This window comes from Nelumbo nucifera, chromosome 5 (genome assembly GCF_055504915.1).
Source record: "Nelumbo nucifera cultivar China Antique chromosome 5, China Antique-T2T, whole genome shotgun sequence".
Taxonomy (NCBI): Eukaryota; Viridiplantae; Streptophyta; class Magnoliopsida; order Proteales; family Nelumbonaceae; genus Nelumbo; species Nelumbo nucifera.
This window is the reverse complement of record NC_142653.1, coordinates 41,828,285-41,836,561: the sequence shown is the minus strand read 5'-3', so window position 1 is coordinate 41,836,561 and position 8,277 is coordinate 41,828,285.

The window sequence follows — 8,277 nt, the reverse complement described above, 5'->3', positions numbered from 1 at the left end:
CAATGTATGGGCCCTCTATCGTATTAGCCCAAGGTGTTGGAGCCCAACATTAATTGAAAAAAATAAATAATAAACAAAAAGAGGGGGGAAGATATTCTGGTTGGATCTTAACCAACCACATTACCCACAAGGTGTTATTACACCTAGCTAACAAATGGCCACTTCACAAATGATTTCCAAATTAGTTGAATGTGGCCCCTTAATTAAGGGAGATTGATTCATTTGCTATTTCAGTCTAGAGAAGAACATTTAAATTGAATTATCGGATCTCAATGGCATCTAATTTAATCCAAATTAAGAAGGAATGTTACAATTAATCAATTGGATTTCCATTTATGTGTAGGCTCAAACATGTGCCAAGTGGCAGTTGGTTCCAAGTACAGATAGAGAGTGAAATTAACTTCAATTAAAAGACCTAATTACCTTAATTAGGTCAACAAAGTGATCACCGATATGTCAATTTAGTGCCTCCATTTCAATCAACATTAAATGGTGATTAATTGAGTTGAAATCATTCAAATCAATTCAAATCTTTCAAACCATACCATGTCAGTCGTTGCCGAGAAGTCTTTCGCTCGTCAGCTGCAGAACTGAAATGAGATCCGAAGTTTCGGTTCCCAAACCATTCCCCTAGTTCTGCTGTCAAGGAGGGGAGTCCTCGACCAGACTACTGCGTGGCCTTGTAGCCTTAAGCAGCCTATCTGAGGACTTGAGTGGCCTAGCCGAGGGTCTGCTGCGAAGGTTGGACCGGTACTACAGTCTTCGCATCAAAGGTTGGACCAGTAGTGTAGTTGAACCGGTGCAATTAATAGGCGTAATTGCTGCCTGTGGACGATGCCACATCGGTTTTTAAGGCTTCCCGTCATACGTTGTTGGTCGCGTCGGTTGGTCTTTCGCGGCATTGTTAGAGATGCTTCATCTACACCGTTGATCTCTTCTCGGTCTGTGCTCCTGATGGTTATAAAAGGGAAGACAGTGGATAGCTTGGCAACTAACATGGCAGATAGCTTGGTGGTCGTCGCTCCTCAGCTCTTGTGAATTGCCCGGTATGTCCTTTTCATCTCATCAGTCCTCTTCCTCTTTTGGGTCCTTCAGTAGTTCCGGTTCCATATCTTCTCACGGCTCGAACTACGAGCCTGAGCTGAGAGATTTTGTGGCTGCCGAAGTTGAGGAGGCTGAGGCTGGTACCTCCGAGATGGAAGCAGAGCTTTCTCTATAGTCAAGTCGTCGGTTTGGCACCACGCCCTGCGTCATGGCGCCCAGGGATATGGCTCGGATCCGAGCTACGTACGCAATTCCCGCAGAATACCAAATGAGGTGTCCACTTCCCGGGGAGATGGCCACTGATGCTCAGCTCAGTGAACTATGTGTTTATGAGCACAGTTTGGAGGCTGGGCTGAGGATCCCATTGAGCGAGGGGTTCGTCGAGGTGCCAAACTGGTACAGGGTGTTTCCGGTGTAGCTGATGCCAAACTACTTTAGGTTCCTTCTTGGACTTATGTCCTATTGTGCCATCTATGATGTCGAGCTGACCCTAGTGATGGTGAATGCTCACTTAGGAGTCATTCTTCTTCGTGCGCATTCCAAAGGATCCCCCTTTTCCTGCCCAGTTGCGTGAGGTCGGTCCTGAGCATGATTCATGAAATCGACGTTATCGCATACACATCCTCGAAGATGTTGATGCTCGTCGGGATGATGGAGAGGGTGGCTGGTCTGTTTTCTTTACTATTCGTTCATCAAGTTAAATTTATCTTGCCTGCCTTTTACTTACATTGGGTATCCTGTGTTGTAGGTATAAGTATGGTTAGCGAGGAAGAGATTGTTCACCGGATGAAGGCACTTCGACAAAGATAGGAGCAAGCCGGTGTGCAACCGGAAGCTCGATCCAAGACAGGAGAATGGCCACATTCTGCAAATAGGGGGCTTGTCGGCAACAGAGAGTCCGACAGCGGGAGGTTGAGGAGGATGACGTTGTCATGGTCGACCCTGAAGGGGTTCGTCATCCCATAGGCACGTCGCTAACTAAGGCAGGCAGTAGCTCGGGTCTGCACATGCCAAGGTGGTCAGTTCGTTTGGACGACAATCTGGAGATGTCTGGGGTTCCCAAGCAGTTATTGCGGGGAATCATGACAATGTCAATAGCTTGGGAATCAATTGGAGTTGGCAACGGAGCACTGGAGTGTGCGCTGCTATGGTCTGTGGCACAGGTAAGTCTCCTTTCCTTATTCCTTGTGTTTCATTCTTTTTCTTGTTATACTTATCGTGTTCGTCTGCAAAATGCTTGTGCAACGATCGCGCTGGTTGATTATCATCGAGACCTCAAGTCATCGTACAAACGGGAACACTCTAAGTATCTATGGCAGAAGGCCCAGTTGGCCGAGCTGTAGGCTGCTGGGGAGAGATCGCTCTTAAGAGGGAGGTTGCCGAGCTAAAGGTATAGTTGGCCGGGCAGACCAGCCTTGTCCGGGACCTGAAGCGAGAGATCACTGAGCTTAAGGCAGAGCGAGATAGGTTGAGGCAGGAGGCTACCGATGAGGCAGCCAGCCAGTACAAGGCATTAGAGGAGATGTAGCTGCAAATGGACGAATACGCCAAAGCTTCCTTTGTAGCTAGGTTCAACCACTTTTGTCGAATGATCCTTCGTCGCCATCTGGAGTTGGCCGATGAGTCATAGGGCTGGGGTGCTTTCGATCTGGATTCTCCGCAAGGATCCGCCGAGGGAGCTGATGTTGAGATCGAAGCTGTTAATGGTCATACTGACTCTACCACCGAGGATTGAGCGGCTTCCTTCTCTCTCTTTTTTCTGTTGTTTTGAGTTTTTTTTGGGGCCAAGCCTTAAGCGATGTAATGAACGATTTTGAGTTGAATATTTATTGTTTCTTTTGTCTGCCCATATGTTGCTATCCTAGTGCCTTTTTCTTTCCCCAGTCGAGGCAAGTCTAACTGGGCTATTGTGTGTCGGGCTGGGTTATGCCTCGGCATCTTATTATAAAATTTTCTATTGGACTTATTGTAACATTTTCTGTTAGCTAGGGTAGCTTGTGCCTTGGGTGACCTCTTTGTACTCCTGTGATTTTAGTTCATTGGTCGAGGCATAGCCAACCGAGCAACAACTCAGCGTCCCCAGTTGTGTGCCGACTGAGATGTAGTTGCCCGAGGCATAGCTGGTTGGGTTATGCCTTGGCATCCCTAGTCTTGTCGCGACCGAGGTGTAGTTGGCCGAGGCATAGCCATCCGGGTTATGCCTCAGCATCCCCGCTCTGGTGCCGACCGAGGTGTAGTTGCCTGAGATCTTTCGTTTCCCGAGTTCTCAACCATGGGACGCTTAGTTTCCGGTCTTAGGAGCCTTTGGGGCCCTTCTAGGGCTAGCCGTTTCCCAGCTAGCTCGAACGTTAAGCAGGAGGAAGTGCGGAGTTTCTCAACCGCCCTCAGGCCTAGGTGGGCGGGGGCATTATTCCTCCACGTTTAGGCTCAGCCGTTTTCAGCTGAGTAGGGTAGCTTAGTCGGTGATACGCTACTGAGCTGGGCGTAATGGGCTCAGCCATTCAGGGACAACCGGAGTCAACTCATTTGGAGGCGCGGCTCACCATGTGTATGTGCAATGTGTGCGGTGGGCTTGTGCGCGCCTTGGGGTCAGAGCTGTAGCTTAAAAGGAAGGAAACTTTTATTACTTGCAAGTCTACTAGTAGTACATCCTGAGATTTCCCGAGTTCCAACTCCTCAATATTGGTCTACCATCCTGGTCTTCAAGCCTGTAGGTGCCTAGGCCCAGGACCTTGGTGACTCTATACGGCCCTTTCCAATTTGGTCCAAGCTTTCCTTCTCTGGGCGCGGGTACTATGACTTTGTAGAGGATGAGGTCGCCATCCTCTGCTGTTGTGCAACCATCCTAACATATGCTCGGACCCGGGCGTCCTCGATCAAGTCTTATTCGGCGCGGAGGTCCTCGTCGTTCTGGTCTCCATCGAAGAGCTCGGTCTGGAGGGTTGGAGAACCTATCTCTACAGGAACCATTACCTCAGCCCCATAGGTCAAGATAAAGAGGGTCTCACTAGTGGTTGCCCACGGAGTAGTCCTGTATTCCCAAAGTATGCTCGGCAATTCCTCAGCCCACCTCCCCTTGGCTTGGTCTAGCCAAGTCTTCAGGCCGTGCAACAAGGTTCGGTTGGTTAACTCGGTCTGCCCATTGCTCTAGGGTAGGTGTACAGCCGTGGTCCGATGATCGATCTTTAGGTTAGAGCAGAGGGCTTCAATCTCTCGGTCGGTGAACTATGTCTTGTTATCTGTGATGAGGATCCATGGAATACTGAATCGGCAGACAATACTTTGCCAGAAAAAATTTCAAGCATTATGCGCAGTAATGCATGCTAGAGCTTTGGCTTCTACCCATTTGGTGAAGTAATCCACCACCACCAAAAGGAACTTCTTCTATGAAATCGCAGTGGGAAAGGGGCCGAGGATGTTCATCCCCCATTGTGTGAATGACCACGGGCTGGTAATTGGTTTCAGGGGAACTACAAGCTTGTGGTGGAGATTAGAGTGTCGCTGGCAACTATCGCATCTCCAAACCAATTGAGTCGCATCCTGTTTCATCGTCGGATAGAAATAACCTTGCCGGAGTGCCTTGTGTGCCAGCGTGCGTGCGCCAGGATGGTCTCCGCAAATGCCTTTGTGGATCTCCTTGAGGACGTTGTCTGCCTCGAATAGGGAGAGGCATTTCAGGTAGGGGAGAGTATGTGACCAGCAATAGAGTTGACCCTGGATAAGGCTATACCGGGCCGATGTGTGTTGGAGTTTCTTTGCTTCTGTCCAATCTTTTGGAAGTGTGCCTTTGCGGAGGTACTGTGTTATAGGGTCCACCCAGAATGAGTAATGTTGTACCAGGAGGACGAGGAGAGTTATCTACGTGATGTTCGACTGGGCCAGGGTGTCCAAGTGTGCTGATTTGCCAAGGTCAGTTCTTAGGGAGCTGGCCATCATGGACGTTCTCGTCTCAAATTGTCTGTGGATCTGGTTCTACTAGTTGAGAGTCACTGAAGGCTTCTATTCTCTAAGCTCCCAGGTCTAGGGCGAGGCATAGCCCGGCAATCATAACCACATACTCAACCTCATTGTTGGATGCTTTAAACTCGAACCTGAGGGCATGCACTAATATCGTGTCATCCGGGCCGAGGAGAATAAGATCGGCTTTGTTGCCTTGTTGATTGGATGAGTCGTGCATGTGTAGGGTCCATATTTGCGACAGCGGGGTAGGATCCTCGGTGGTGAATGCACATTCGGCAATGAAGTCAGATAGGGACTGAGCTTTGATCACAGGCCGGGGTGCATACTCGATGTCGAACTCACTAAACTCCATGCTCCATTTGATCAAGCGGCCATATGCTTCCGGCCTTTGGAGGACCAGCCTAAGCAGCTGGTTTGTGAGCACTCGAATAGTGTGGGCCTGAAAGTATGGTCTGAGCTTTATTGCTGAGGTGAACAAAGCCAGAGCTATTTTCTCCAAATTAGAGTAGAGGGTTTTTGCGCCACCAAGGACTCAACTGGTATAGTAAATTGGCTTCTATACCCGGTCTTCCTCCTTGACTAATACTGAGTTGACGACCTCATCCCTGACTAAGAGGTAAAGCAATAGCTCATCCCTTGGGCTCGGCTTGGTGAAGAGAGGCAGCGAACTTAGGTACTGCTTTAGTTCTTGAAAAGACTATTCACATTCCTTGGTCCATTGGAAGTCCTTCGGTCGTTTGAGGGCTTTGAAGAAGGGTAGACACCGGTCCACAGATTTGGACATGAACCAGCTAAGGGCAAATGTTCTACCGGTGAGCCGTTGTTTATCTTTGTCGGTTCGAGGGGATTGCATGTCCAGGATCGCCTGTATTTTCTCTGGGTTTGCCTCAATCCCCCTTTGTGTCCCCATGAACCCCAGGAATTTACCAGAGCCAACACCGAAAGCACATTTCGGCAAGGTGCTGCTCGGCCTTCTTGCTCTTCACTAGAATGTTATCGACGTACGCTTCTACATTTCGGCAGAGCTGATCTTTGAACACCTCATTCACCAGCCTTTGGTAAGTTGCGTTGGCGTTCTAGAGGCCAAAGGGCATGACATTGTAGCAATACAAACCACGATCGATGATAAAGGCTATTTTCTCCTGGTCATCGGGATGCATTCGAATTTGATTGTACCCTGAGAAAGCATCCGAAAAGTTTAGGAGTTCAAGGCCCGCTGTTGCATCAACAAGTTGGTCGATCATTGGTAAAGGAAAGTTGTATTTGGGGTAGGGCTTGTTTAGGTTAGGGAAGTCGATGCATATTCTCCACTTCCTGTTGGCTTTTTTCACCATTACTACATTGGCCAGCCAGTCGAGATACTTGACATCCCGAATGAATCCGGCGTCGAGTAGCTTTTGTACTTTGTCTGCAATCACCTTCCACCATTCTGTTGCGAAATTCCTCTTCCTCTACTTGACAGGTCAGTAGGGGGGTCAACATTCAAACGGTGTGTGATGACTTTGGGGTTGATCCCCGACATATCTGCTGTCGTCAGGCAAATACATCGGCGTGGTCTCTTAGTAGCTATACAAGCTCTTCCCATAGGTGGTCATTTAAGAGAGAGCCGACCTGGACTCTCCTCTCGGGATCTCCTTCGTTAAGCGGTACATGGATGAGGTCTTCGACAGGTTGGCCACGACGTGTCCTCACCTCATCTCGGAAGTCATAAGCTTCTGTCATTCTGTTGCCGGATGTGGTCCTCACCAGGAGAGTAGGTAGAACTGCCACGCAATTGTTTGATCTCCATGTGCTACCCCTATATCATATTCGATCGGGAACTTCATAGCAAGATGGAATGTGGAGACTGCAGCTTGCAGAGCATTAAGGGTTAGCCTACCAAGGATGGCGTTTTACGAAGAGGGGCAACGAACTACAGTGAAGTCCACCATGGTCATCATAGTAACGTCACCATCTTCAATCAGTAAGGGAAGAGTTATTCTCCCAATGGGCAGGAGGGACTCCCCAGAGAAGCCCATTAGGGGACTGTTGACGGGGGTGAGGCGCTTTTTGTCCATTCCAAGCTTTTCAAGCGCATCCTCAAAGAGTACATCAGTAGAGCTACCCGTGTCAACCAGGACCCGTCTTATCTCGAAGTTGGTCACCTTGGTCGTGATGACCAAGGCATTGTCATGTGGGGTCTGAACCCCCCGGAGATCATCGTCGGTGAATGTGATGATCTAGCCGCGCATCTTCTTGTGCCCCGATTGTCGATCTCGCACAGTTGTGCATACTTCTTGCGCCCCGAGCTACTCTCCCCTCCTGCAGCGATTCCACCTGATATGATGTGGATCACATCAACAGGGGGAGCTCGGGGTGGCGATCAAGCATCCTCCGTGCGCTATTCTTCCTGTGTCGAGTTCTTGCTCTTGACGAAACCGTCGAGGTATCCATGCGCAATTAGATCTTCAATGTGGTTTCGCACGTCAAAGAAGTTCTCCATGTCGTGGCCATGATCTCTATGGAACTCGCAATATTTGTTGTGATTCCTCTTGTTGCTTTGCGTTTTCATCTTCTCGGGCCAACGAACATAGTTACGGTCATGGATTTGCCTCAACACTTCAGACCACGACATATTGAGCAGTGTGAATTTCCGATAGGTTGGCAGGGTTGTCTGTGGTTTGTGGTCGGGTTGGCGGTCTTGCCTCTTTTAATCTACTCCTCTTGTCGGGACTCTCTTCCTTAGCCCGTAGTTGTGTCTGTGCTTCTTCTGCAATGATATACTTCTGTGCATGGCTTGTCAGTGTAGCCAGGGTTTGTGTAGGGTGTTTGGAGATGGAAAAGTTGAATGGGGATAGGCGGAGGCCATGCTAGATAGAGGTGACAGCCATGATATACTTCTTCTAATGCTTTTGACTCATTGTGAATTGAGCGCAAAACTGGGTCTCCAGTTGCTCCCACGACGCTATTGAGCGTGGGGGCAAGGAGGAATACCAAATTAGGGCTGGACCTGCGAGAGTAGCCACTAAGGTGTTGCACATCAAGCCCTCGGAGGATCCATGCAACATTAACTGAGCCTTTAATTCTTCGATATGGTCGGCGGGATCAGTGTTTCCATCGCACTTGTCAAGCGGGGGTTCCCGACATCCTGTGGGAGGGACCTCGTCCACAATTTCATGGGTGAAGGGTGACTCCTTGGCCATGGGCACGAGTGGTGGCACCGAGCGATCTTTAACTGGTGTCGTGCTTCTCTAGCTGTGCTCTAACTCCTCTAAGCGCTGGCAGAGTTCTTGA